The sequence below is a fragment of the Netta rufina genome (genome assembly GCF_964035555.1).
Source record: "Netta rufina genome assembly, chromosome: Z".
Classification (NCBI taxonomy): Eukaryota; Metazoa; Chordata; class Aves; order Anseriformes; family Anatidae; genus Netta; species Netta rufina.
Genome location: NC_140126.1, coordinates 49,589,755 through 49,603,808, shown reverse-complemented (window position 1 = coordinate 49,603,808; position 14,054 = coordinate 49,589,755).

The window sequence follows — 14,054 nt, the reverse complement described above, 5'->3', positions numbered from 1 at the left end:
GCATGATTCTGGAGATGGTCAGTCAGAGCCCTGATAATGACCTTAGCCAAAGAGAAACTCCTCTACTGCTTTTGGCTTTCTGCTCATCCAAGGGCCAGGAGAGTGGGAGGTCCCCAGCAGGAGGTTTTCTGTGGGGAGTTTTACCTGGGAGATTTCCCATTTCTGACACTCCCAGCAAAAGGGTGCTGGATGCTTTGCAGCAGCCTCCTCCTGTGTTCATGCACAGACTGGGAGCTTCCTGTCCTGAGGCAATTCCCGAGGAGGCACACAAGTATAGGAAATGGTGGGAGAATGGAAGGAAGTAGCAAGAGAACAACCAGTAAGTGGAAGCTGGCCGTTCCCAGCCAGAGTGCCAGCTGCCTGGAAAGCAGAAATTCATCCATCCAGTGTCTCAGGCAGATGAGAGATGTGAGAGCCTGTTACTCCAGACCTGAGTCACTCCCTACTGTGAAAACCATTTGGTCCCAGCTGCTCTCCCTGCAGCATCCCTGCAGATGTTTTGAGAACAGAGGCACATCAGACTCCTTCACGGGGAGCAGTTGATTCTTCCTGCTGCATTAGCTTTCTCTGTCAGGAGGCATCTGGGCACCACAGGGGAAAGCTGTCAGTGCACGGAAAATTTGTTTATGAGGCTTTTCAGTTCAGATGTCTCCTGTACCTTCAGTACTTGTTAAAATTCTAAACTTGGCCTAAAAGAAAATCCCTAGAAAAGCCCATATTGCTTTCTGACACAGCCACCTAATCATGGCACAAGGCAGGAACAAGAATGTTTTGCTACAAAATATGGAACCTATATCCTAAAAAATCATCCAGAGCATTAGTTCTGCTTTTGGCTCACAGAGAAAGTGATGGACAGATATCTGTGGATATTTTCCATAATAACAAAGCACTAGTAAGGGTGAGGCATTCACCTTAAGACAGCCTTTGCTTTTTGGATCACTTCTTATTCCCACACGGTGGCAGCTGGTTTTTGGGCAGATGGACTCAGCTGACTCAAGGATTTGCACGGGTTGATCAGTCACAGAGGAGAGAACATGCTGCTTTACCCCTCTGGGTGTGCTGGGATGTACCATGACCTCCCTGAGGTTTCCAGTTTTTCAGTGTCTACTTCTTTCCTCATGCCAAACCATCATTATTTTTTCCCAACTTCCAATTTTTTCCCAGCTTGGTCTAAAAATACCATTCTGACAAGTTTGGGAAGTGTTTAATGACTTTTGCAATTGACTTTCTGAACTTTATAGGTAAGCTACAGACCCTTTGCAACATGAGGAATTTAATAGCCGGTACGTGGTTACACAGCACAGTCTTGAGAAGATGCAAACTGCCAGACTCTGAAGAAAATACTTCTTAGCCCTGCACAAGTGCTTTCCTTCTCATTGCTTAGTTCACCTAAGATGTGATTGGGAATCTTGCTCTGCATGATTCAACAAATTTAACAAGTTTTGTGTGTTTGCTTGCAATTCTAGAGGCATCCATGTGCATAGCTCTATAATCCCAAAGCTGCATACATTGAAGTGCAACAGCCTGACCAGTCCTGTCCACCACCTCAGAATCGAGGAGCAGGGCAGACCATAAAGCAGGAGATGTGGTCAGCCCAGAATCCCAGTCCTCAGGCAAATTCACGGTGATAGGGCAGGTCTGAGGCCAAGGTGGGAAATCAGTCCACAGATCAGGGCTCAGATCAACAAGGTCCATGTCTAGATGTTGGTACAGCTGTGGTTGAGACCAGCACTTCTGCAAGATCACTGGGGTGAGGATTGAAGGACCCGAGCTCCTGGCCCTGCAGTGGTGCTCAAGGCCCATGGTGTGGTGGTTTAACACCACAGGCAGCTAGCACCACACGGCCAGTCCCTCGATCCACCCCAGCAGGATGGGAGAGAGAACTGGAAAGGTAAAAGTGCAAGAACTTGTGGGCTGAGATAAGCTGAAAAGTCCCTGGCTCTGTGCAAGCACTGCTCTGCAACAACTGAAACACCGGAGTGTTATCAACACTGCTTTCATGACAAACCCAGAACATAGCCCCAAAACAGCTGCTCTGAAGGGAATTAACTCTGTCCCAGACAACACCAGGACACATGGGCAGGATTTGTAGGATCTGAGGAGGCTGCTCAGGGCCATTAAGGTGTATTTTTCTCCATCCACCACGCTATTGGATGTGCAAAAATTTGTCTGTCCAAAGCAGATAGAGGCCACGTGTCTTCAGCTCTGGTGGGCTTCCAGTTCCTCCCAATTGTACAAGATTCATGTCAGCTTCTGCTTTGCCGCTGGCCCAGGAGTTAATACTTATTATTCTTCATATATCTGTTCTTAGTGGGTCACAGTGATTGTAAAACAGATTTCAACAGACGGGAATTTTTTTTTTTTTGCAAGTTATAATGAGTACTGTCTGCGTTTGGTCTGACAGGAACTTATGGAAATCTGTGATGCTGATTGCATTAATCCTAATGATGGTTCATGGCTTGAACTTCAGGTTGCAATTAGATGCCAGTCAAAGTATCAATTAAAATTGGAGACAAACATCAAAAATGGAAAGACACGGGATTTCCACATTCCCACTTGCTCGCTCCATGGGACATGTGTTGTAACTGATATTTGGCTAGGTTGCAGAGAGGCAAAGGCAATAACAAATCATGAAGTCCTCCAGAAAAAAAAAAAAAAAAAAAAAAAATCACAACGGCTGCTCTCTGAGTCCTTTGAAAAGCTATCGTTGGCTCATTTTCTCAGAACAAGTCAACCCAACTGCACTCGATTAAAACCACACCTCCATTAGGAAGCCATCTGCCACTTTGACACCGAGTATAGCCTTAATTTCCATACTAGACATGGTGTGGCTATCACATGAGCTCATGAAACAACCCTTCAGGATCTCTTCCAGTCAGGAACCATTTCAATAACTGGGAGCGTACGTACTCCCCCAGCACTGTGCTCCTGAAGTAGGGGCATTGTGCCACTGCCCCTCCCAAAAATTGGAGTAAAGAAGCTTTTTACCAATGTGTGAGCTTCTCAGCTGCACGTACATGTATGTATTGCTTGTCATCAGCCAAGAAACCAAAGTTAAGAAATAGATGCTCTGGCTTTCGTCCAGCTTTTGCCACAGCAAACCTATAGTTTACCTCTAATCTCTTTTATCTCCTCTAATCTTTTTTATATGCATCTTGTATAAGCCCTAATTAATACTTAATTCCTTAGCAAAGTCTTCCATTAAGGATCCACTTTATTTCTGGGAGGCATAGGGCCGTCACAACTAACATGTATCATTTTTTTGACAGTTTTATGGTTCAGCTGGAACAATTTGCAGAGCTGTCCATCAGCATCTTCCCTGCAGCTTCACAGCCCTTCTATTTTAATCGTGAACCGCAGAACAAAGCAGAGTAACAGGCCCTTAAGTCATACTTAAAAGCTAAAGGAATAAAGTTCAGAAGAGACACTGGAAATACTTTACTTAATGATTTATTAATTTGTTTTGCTTTGTTTTGCAAGGCTTAGTGCTAGTGTGTTAGAGGAAGACCTGTGCTTTAGAGACATCTCAGCAGCATTTTCGTGTCCTGAGCTCCTAGTTCTCCTCTGCAAGTACTAGCACTGACCATTTCTCCTCTGGAATGGAGTAGGGGGTGACAAAAGCCAGAAGGCTTTTAGAGAGACTGCCTTTTTGCAGTCTCTGAGTGTCTGGGCATCATCTGGTGGAGCAAGAACTGGGGAGGATGGAAGATGTCACCAGTCTGAACAATTATGTAGCCCTGCGAGCCTTCAAACTAGCAACAAGTCAGTGCTCTCACCCTTCCACAGCGGGTGTGCAGAACAACCCCTAGCTATCTGTGAAACTGCCGTGCCTCTTCTCCGTGTTCTCCGAAGGTCTCCCTACTGCTTGCAAATTGTTCTCAAGCATGTCCTGGCTGAGGTTCAGAACTGACCTTGAATCTTGACAGATTTACCTGTGGTCAGAGTTGTACACCGGCCATCGCTAAATCAGGCAGTAAGTTAACGGTGACAATTTGCAGTAACTTTTCCATCCCATTGCCATTCCAAGTGGTTGTGTGGGATACTCATGCTCTGGCCAGCATTTCATACAGCCTCCCAAGGAAGCCCATCCTTCTTCTAAAGAACAATGACCAGTCCCAGGGCACCAGCCCCTTGCCAGCTGCCCCACCACTTTATACAGGGCTCCCTAGAGTCTTTTTTTTATTGTCAGGAGGAACCTGTCAAATCACAGGGTGAACTATGGACAGAAAAGCTTGTGATTTGCACCTCAGACTTCACCCTTAGCCTGCTCCTGAATGAGAGAAACAAGTCCTGGAAAGAGTATGTCTATACTGGTATCCAGACTAAAGCAGGATGGACTTGTGGACTGTGCTGTTCTGTTGCTTGAGATATTGTTGCTGCCCTTGCCCATGGGTTATCAGTCCAGTGGAGAAGGTGTAGGTTACATTTGTGATTCATGGGCAAACTTCTCAGGCAAAGTTTTCCCATTTATACGGTGCTGGAATGGATGTGCTCAAGTTAACCAGATGCTTATTTTCAGGGAACTGAACTCTCAAAGCAATACATGTTAAAACAGGCAAAAACTGAAATTCAGAGAATATATTAAAACGGAATGCAAGGTCATCCAACTTCAGGGATTTGCAGATGTATCGCCTTGATTAATAAAAATGGATACGCACGCACACAAACAGACAGATACACCAGGCAAGTCAGTTCTCAAATTCTTGTCATTCAGAGGTTGCTGTCTGCAAAGAGATCTCCTTGGAGTGGCGACGTCCTGTATCACCATTTTTTGGCATGGTATCTTCACGTGTGACATTTTTGCTGCTCCCAGATTTCTGTGTTTGTTTATAAGGTTCCCCTGAGCATCCTCTTCTCCAGGCTGAGCAGTCCCAGCTCTCTCAGGGCTCCTCCCAGGAGACAAGTTGCAATCCCTTCGTCATCCTGGCCCTTCACTGGACTCCCTCTGTAACTCCTTGTCTCTGGTGTAGCCTCACCAGTGCTGAAGGGGGAGGAAGGATCGTGTGCCTTAACCTGCAGGCAATACTTTGCCTAATGCAGCCCAGGATGCCTTCTCTGTGGCAAGGGCACACTGCTGGCTCAAGTTCAACTCGGTGTCCACCAGGAGCCCTGTGTCCTTTTCTGTGAAGCTGCAGTACACTCCCAAATTAACAAATTTGTTTTCAAGAGAAATTACTTTGAAAAACCACAAATTTGGATACTTGAAAAATGTCTTCTTGCCGTACAGGTGGCCGAGAAAAATGAGGTGTCTTTGCAGAAAAAGTGTCTTGTCTTTCCATTGCTGCCCTCCTCCAAACTTTGACCTTTCAAGGCTTCCAGCCAGCTGCAGACTCGGGGGTGCTGTTGGCAGAGCGAGCAGCGTTTCACTTCCAGCAGATGCTCGCTGTCACTGCTGCTGGCGTCCCGTAGGCCTGCTCAGGGAATTTCACCCCTTGCTCTTCCCTGTCACACTGCAGCTCAGTGACGGTGTAAATGTGTTGGGCAGGCACCGACACTTGTCCTGCCGCTGCAGACTTTGGCCATGGCACCAACCTGCTGTGATACCCGTTGGATCACTTCTAGCTCTTCATTATGCTTTCCCTGAACCTTTGCGTTTGTGGCCCTAAAGATTCACTGCTGAATTTTCACCCCTGAAGCCAAAGGGGGTGGTGACCTGACGATTTATATTTGCCTTCTCCACCGCTTTTGTTTCAAAACTGCTGCAACCTCGGTAGCACGTGTGAATGACAGCTGAACTCTGCCTGCCCTGCTCTGCATATCCTGGCTCAACACCCGCGTCAGCCTCGAGTGTGACTGCGTGTTTATATTCTTCCCTGTGCAGTTAATGTGGGGTGATTTAAGGTGCTCTTAATAATGTGCTAGCGGATCCTCTGCCAGAAAGCAAATACAGAATTTGCAGCACTTCAGAACCCACCTGTATTTAACAGCTGCCAATTTTTAGTTATTCATACGGATGAGCCATGAGCTCAAACACAATGTATGAACAATATTATAATTACAGTGCCTTAAGGCATGTGGCACAGAAAGCTAGCATATGACCTTCTGCACATCCTCTAGAGACCTGCAGAGTAATTGCCATGTTTTTCCTCATTTCTGTCACCTACTGTTTTCTCCTTGAAGAGAACAAAATTGATCCCATCATTTCTGTAATTCCGCCTCAATCATTATCAGTCTGAGCATCATACTTGTTACTGCATCCCATCTTCCTCCACTGATGACAGAGCAAGCTTTGAGCTAGATACCTTATTTCTGGACAGCTAGAGTTGGATGGAATTAATCTCCCACTAAGAAATTTTCCTACTTTTGCATGAAACAAACGTAGTAATCTCCTAGTTCTTCTTAAACCTAAGACCATGTTGCAAAGGCTGTGACATGGCAACTGATCACCAAACACTCCTGTCAAATCCCAAATTTATGCACAGAACTCAGAGCCTGTCCCCTCCAGATACTGCCTTGCTCGGTTAATAGTCAATGGCAACATTCATGTGACTAAAACAGGTGTTTTGTAATTATTTTTTTTACTTCTTCACAATGTTCATTATAAGGTTGCTGTTATTCTCCTTCTTCCGTTCCAAATGCTCCTTCAAAATACAACAAAGAAGATGTTTTTTGTTTTGTTTTGTTTTGAGTTGTGTTGTTTTTCTCACCATAATGACATTAGGCTTTCTCCTTACACTTTTTGGCCAGAGGCACCAGAGGTATTGATGGCTCTGCCTGTCCTAGAAATGTCTGAACTCATAAGGTTCACAAAGCCATGCAATAAATGAAGTGTACAAATCTCTGCATCTGTCGGACAGTCATTTAACAAAAATAAAGCATTACTAAGAAAAGAAGAAAGTAAGTCAACTTTACTGACGGCCTTCATTCTTCTGTTACAAACACAAAGGTATCCATAAGGGAGATGGACAAGCCCACCAACCCACCAAAAGCAAGATCCTGGCACATGGCTCTTTTTCACCAATTTGTGCTCTCGGTTACAGAGTTACTGTTTTCTTAGTTAGGATTGCTTTTCACGTAACAGAAGATAGATTTTTGTTTTGTTTTCTGCATTACCCAAATATTCAGATCTCAATTTGTCATCCACTAATACGGGAATGGGCAGCTCATCTCCCTTGGCAGATCTGAAGTGCTCTCCCTCCAGATGCAAACTTAAGATAGCCTTGGAAGTTTAAAAAAATAACACAACTCAGACATCCCAAAGTCACCATGTGTTTCAGGATCACTGAAGCTCTGATCACTTACATTGCAGTGTCTTTGTTCTTTGCCCCGCCGCAGATGGTGATTGATTTAAATTCTGTCAGTCCCACAGCTGTCTTTCTCAGTACACTTTGTTCGAGAGCCAGCAATTAAGTAATGACTGAAGTGGATTAAAAATAATTTCAGCTGAAGTCTGGGTTTTTGGCCAAGTGGCCTTGTGTGCAGAAGGGTGGTACCATTTCCTAGGGGTAAACAAAGTCCTCTCCCTGCCCTCCATATAAATCAACCTAAAATTGAAATATTTCACCAAGTAGATGCATCATGATGAGATTTCATGGGAGATGTCACCAGGCTGCTTGCTCTCCTGATGTATGTCACCACGGCCTCTCCACTAGACTACTAGACTACTCCACCTCACCTAGAGGCTTGTTAGGTTTGGCTCAATATTTCTTTTCCTCATTTTGAGCAGTTGGTTGCTTTTTGTTTGGTTGGTTGGTTGTTGTTATTTGTTTGTTTATTTTGTTTTTCTAAACCAAAAAGGAAATAATTACATCTCATAAAAAATATGCATGATTTCTTCTGACAAACTGTAGAAATGACTCAGGAAAATAGCTCTGGGCTATTCGAAACAACACTGCTAAATCATGTTGACACAATCTGACTACCAGCTCCATGGTGCTAACTCAGTGCAGGCTCAGTTTCAGTGAAATTATGATTGTGAATATGCCTTATCATGAAGAAAGTATCCCTTTATGGTTTACTGTTTGATATTTATTGACTTCCTTGATTGTTCAGTGCCTTGACTGTTCCAGGTTTTACTGTCACCAAGGAGATCTTTGTCCTCCCATGCCTTACCTCTCCTATGCCAGTCTTCATATTGCCTCCTCTGAAGCTGGGCTGTCTCTCAGAGCGTTTGTGCAAACCTCATGCAAAGTGGGCCATTTTGACACTGAAATCTTTGGCTGCCTTTGCAATTACAGGACCATGCCTTTACTGCCCACTCACTTTAAGAAACTGTGGAAGCTTTTGGTGATAAGTTGGGAAAATGGATAAAAAGAGAAATATCAGATTTTCTCAGACCAGAACCTTTTTATTATCACATTTGGTATTCCAGAATGAGGGTATGGTCTTTAGGAAAAGAAAGGGGAAAAAAAAAAAAAAAAAGTTAAAAAAATACCATTAATACTTACTAAGTAGAAAGAATCGAATCTACTCCAAAAAAGCAGCATGGATAGTCCTAAACAAGATACTTTCTGGAAGAGCCACAGAGCTCAGACACTGAAAAGTGGCATAGACACTGAAGTTTACTTAACCTTCCCAGCTACTTGACTTCTTTTAACAAAGATGAAAGACTGGAGTTTAACAGTTTTTTACATTTTTCCTTGGCTACTTTCAATTCCTTTGCACTGAATATGGTAAATTCCCACCAACATTTTTGAAGGCGTCTTAAATATATTAAGTCCATACAAAATACTGCAACACCAATCCTGTTTCCAGAAGGACATCCTTCTCTGTCTTCAGGAGACCCATTTCACAAGTGCAAAGACCTCAATGCAGTGTCCATAAAAACAACCCTGGGGGATGCTATGAACTTCAACATTTTCAGCACCTGTGAGAGTGTTTCAGATACCAGGTGGAGGTGCTATAGGTATTTTTAAAGGGGGGTTGGCTAGGTTTTGTTACCAGTGAAATCAGATAGGTGAATGGCAGAGTTTCTGCTGATGTAGATTTTAATAAAATCATAGAATTACAGAATAACCTGAGTTGGAAGGGGCCCACAAGGATCATCAAGTCCTGGCTCAACATAGGACCACCCAAAAATCAGACCTGAGAGTCTGAGAGTGTTGCCCAAAATACTGCTTAACTCCAGCAGGCTCAGTGCTGTGCCCACTGCCCTGGGGAGCCTGTCCCAGTGCCTGACCACCCTCTGGGTGCAGACCCTTTCCCTAACCCCCAGCCTGACCCTCCCCTGTCCCAGCTCCATGCCATTCCCTCGGGTCCTGTCGCTGTCCCCAGAGAGCAGAGCTCAGTGCCTGCCCCTCCGCTCCCCTCGTGAGGAATTTTCACCCTATGTATTTACAGGTTATCATCATCATTAAGGCTTTCCTCCAACATCAGGAAGATACAAGGCATTATTCAAGCATCAGACATGGCAAAAAAAAAAAAAAATCCCTCACTTAGCTTCTTTTCAGGTTCTGTCTTCTGACAAAAAAAATAGTTGCTGAGGAATGTCAAGATGCCTGGTCTAGATGTGGCACCTTTCTGAGGTTTCTATCCCACGTGTCATCTGTTGATGAGACATGACTGGATACAGAGCTTATTGTCATGTAGTCAAGCATTTGTTCTTGCTACTATATGTGGTAGGCAGAAGGTGTCCAGGAGATACATGTGTGTTGAGAAGATTTGTCCTGCATCTCCCTCTCTCTTCTGCTTGTCCAAGTGTTTGGCTTTTTTTCTGCTGCAGATGTTGAGAAAAAAAAAAAAAAAAAAAAAAAGAGAGAGAGAGAGAGAGGAGAGAGAGAGAGAGAGAGAGAAAATTCATTACTCCTCCAGTTCACTGGCCAGACCATTTGGACCATTTCCTTTGTGATATCTGTGAACATTTTTCAATTATTAGTATTTTTTCATCCTAACCCATTTAATGGTTCTTCCCCCACCTCCCCACCCCAAGTTTCCAGCCATGAAGTTCCCCATAGATTTTAGCATTTCCTTTGGAACACACCCATGAATTTCCAAAAACACCTGCCAAATTTGAATTTTCAGTCCACTAGAACATGGCCACAGAGGAATTATTCAGCCAGCATACGAGTGTATTCGTGACTTGTCCCTCTGTCGTGTGAATGGGGGATACCCCTACATTCACTGAATCCAGCATCGTTTCAAGATGTGATTCCACAGCGTCCCTTTCAGTGATTCCATTTACACTTCTGCTTGTTTTCCCCCTTTACTTGTGAGATGTTAATGTCTTAGCAGTTAGATGTTGGCTGTTCTAGCACCCCTGGAGACACTATAAATGTCAATACAGAATTATGTGGCTTCTAAGAGATCCTACTCAAGCTTGTGTAGTCTTTACATTATTGATGTTATCACAACAAAGCACATAAATAAATTATTGTCTACTGGTTTACCTCCATTATATCCCTTCAGAGTTGCTTCAAAATATGTCTTGATTTCTATTTTGGGATTAGGAAGCTATGACAAAGAGGTCAAAAGAAGGTACAGAAACATCCAAGCCACCAGTCGCCCTAATGTAAAAGGCACAAAAGAAAGGTATTTATATTAGTGAAGTGTAGAGTTAGGTATTTTGCATGTTGAAACACATTCCCAGGATGTTTTCTTATTGTAGGAATGCTGGAAAAGCCAAACAGAGATGATTAGTTTGGGTTTTAGTTTCCTTGAATTGGATCGGGTTTTATCAGCCTATTATAACTCTCCATTAAATTACAAGAAGGATTGGTCCAAGTTCAAGGTCACTGAAGCTAAAAGAAGTAACTCTGTTTGACTCCCTATGTACAAGGGAAGGCACTTTGAGGAAGTTGCCAGCAGTGATGCTTTAATTTTAAAAAGATGCATCTTTGTGTTACACTCTGGTGCTGCATCGCTTCAGCAGGCAGCGTCATGGGAGCAGGCATCTCCATTAACGTCCTCTCCTGTTCAGTGTGCAATAGCTGCCTGGCTATCGGATTTTACAGATGGGGAAGATGCTGACAGATATTACAGCTCAGCCTCTTTAACCCAGAAGAAGAAGGAAGAGAGGAACATATCACAGAGCAAACTGCTGACGTGAAGGAATTCTACACTCAACGTTTGTAGAAGGCCTGGTCAATGCGAGCTGCATGGCCTCTTCCCACCCATCATTTAAATCACTCAAAATAAATGATCTTAAGGCTTGGAACACCTCACGTGCACACAGTAGCCCCCAGATTTCCACCCTCTTTAATGCCCCACACCTCCTGCACAGTGCAAGCCACTAGCCAGTGCCTGATGGATCAGAGAGCAGACGCTGCTGGCTCAAGAGGTCCCAGGGGAGGACAGAGGCCACAGCCCTGGGCTCACACAAGGCTTTGCTGCATGGAGTTTAGGAGGGGGAGGATCCAGCTGTGTGAATGCACTGCTGAGAGTGGCACTTGGCAAGCTGGGCTGTGCTAACGCTTAGACAAAGGGTAGTGACCTGGAAGTGCTTCTCGGACAGCCAGATGTCCGGCAGTGAGGCAATGAAAACTGGATTCTCCTGAAAAAATGCATTATAAGCTTGGTTTATTGCAGTGATATGCAGGAGTCAAACAAAACAGGGAACCCTGACTGCACTCAGCACTGTACGAGCACAGGTTAACAGCGATCCTCTGCTCTGATGAGGCTGTACTCTGTACAGAGAAGGCAGGTACAGCATGGGAAATGTCAGATATCAGGGGTACAGAGGAAAAGAAGGGATGACTAGAAAGACAGAGGTTGTAGCAGACATAAAAGGAGGAAAAAGAGAATAAGAACAAGTAACAGGAACAAAAAGAACAAGAGAAGAGGGGGGAGACTTACTATGCTCCTCTCTCTCCCCTATTTTTCACATCACCTCTTGCTCCCCTGGTGGTTTCTTCATGAGGAAAAGAGGCATGAAGATGGACAGGTAGAGAAGGGAGGAGAAAAAAATTGAACAGAGGAAAGCAAATGCCTAAAAAACATTAAAAAAAAAAAAGTTTAAGAAAAGTAAAAAAAAAAAAAAAAAAAAAAGGCATTTGGCAAGCAGTCAGCAGGGCTGGGAGGTGAATTCCCACACTCAGGAGACAGTCAGTGCATGGCTGACCCACTCTGGAAAAATGTGTTTGTCACAGGCCACGTGCAGGTGAGCCTGTTGCATTTTCAAAGCCTACAAAAAATTCAGATATGGATCTCCAGCAGTGAATTACTTGGTAACAGAGAGGGGGAAAAATCAGTTTTTCAAACCCTGGGCTGGCTCAAAAAGCCAGTATCTGTCACTGAAGTTGCCAATAGCACCAGGGGATGAGCCTTCAGCCAGAACTACAGGGCACAGAGACAAACCTCCAAGTGGGTCCTGATGTTTTTTTCACAGCCAATTCTGTTGGATTCAGTGAGGTACCTTCCTTCACAGCAATGATTCACCCAGCTGCCTTCCCTGCCCGTGACTGAGGCCGTACCTCAGCAGGTCCCTCTGGCCTCTTCATCTGGGTGCTTCATCAGTGGATCGTCACAGCCCAGTCTGATCTCCTTTCCGTTCAGCCTCCCCTGAGGGGCAGGCATGGTGCTCCTGTCTGCTCACTGGATGATCAGTGTCACCCAGTTCTCTGGCTTGCCAGTTACTTGGAAGAACAGCAAGTTTTGGAAACGCCAAAATATATGAATTTGGGGTCAGTTTGTTTTCACCATGCACTGGACTCAGCTGGAGTGCACGTGCCGTGATGCAGTACAGCCACTAGCAGGTGTCGATGGGCAGCACAAATTCAGGAGGAAATACGAGATTCCTTGGATAATGGGAATGGCAAGGTTATGGACCTGGGCTGTTGATACCTTTCTAACAAACTTTGCAACTCGGGAGAACCAGACACAAAATAAAACACTTTTCACAGTTCTCACATTTTATTTTCTCGGAGAGCGTCGGAAAGATGGAAATTTTCAGGAAAAAATCTTTATGCTGAAACACATACTTGCATCTTTAAACCACTTTTAAGAATAATTCACATCTACCTTCAGCTTGCAAATGCTTCATAGCCATGCCTTGTTTCCTATCCTTACTTACAACCACGTTTATTTTGCTGTTGGTTTCGAGGGGGCAGGATGGCTCACAGCCACCAAAACACTGCCGTGGTGTGATTCTTTTCTTCCCTCGGCTCCCTGCCAAGGAGTGGCTCAGCTCGGGGTTCCCTCGGTCACCAACAGGATCCACAGACTCCAGTAAGCTCTGGGGTGAGGGATGTCAGCAGCCCTCCAAGGCTGACTTTTCATCTTTCAAAATTTGCCATGGGCAACTTTGTCCACTTCAAATATCATCTCTTTTCAGACAGCTCATTCCTAAGTCTCTTTCATCCATGCAGATGTCTTATTTTCTAACCATGTTTTAGAAACTTCAGTAGCAAGGAAGGAGATTTCTCACCCTGGGCTTCAGCATTGCCTCTGTGTTCTGCTTTTTGCTTTTATGGCTTTCCTTTCCTCTCCCCTCCACACTTCAACAACGTAACTGCCTGGAGATCAGCAGCATTTCTGCTTCGATCAAAGCTTTCATCCAGCCACTCAGACATGTTCATGCTGTACGGAGCTCACATAAAGGAGAATCCCTGTCCCAGCTGCTTTCTGTGAGGCTGGATGGCACCAGGAAACCTGCGGTGCCCTTCACCCCTCCACAGATAAGCAGGACACTCAGTTTCTCAGGCTTTTTTTCCTACTCACCAGACATTCCTGCTGCTACGACATACATACTGAGAGTCTGAGCAGTGAACATGCATTGATCTTTACAGGATCAGGATCTGCATTTTTGTTTTTAAACTCCTATTAATAAGAGTAACTTATTAGCTCTGCCCCAGTGACCCTAGTCTGTCTGATACACCTGTGGCAGCACCTGGTGTTTGCCCTTGATTCGACTGCTCTGCCTCCACACTAGCAAGATGCTGGCTCAGGAATCACTGCACGCACACACATCCCAAAATCATAGGAAAATAGGTGCTGTGAGCTGGCCTGTCTGTCAGGAAAGAACTTTGCATGCCTAGTTGTTCCTGTCAGAAGGCAATAATAAATCTGTTTTTCTTAGATTTATTCACCCAGAATAGTCTCAGGTAATTCTCTCACATGATGCTCTTCTGATTTCAAGGCTCAGGTGTTTTCTGGTAGAGGTGTGCATCCACTTCTCCTGC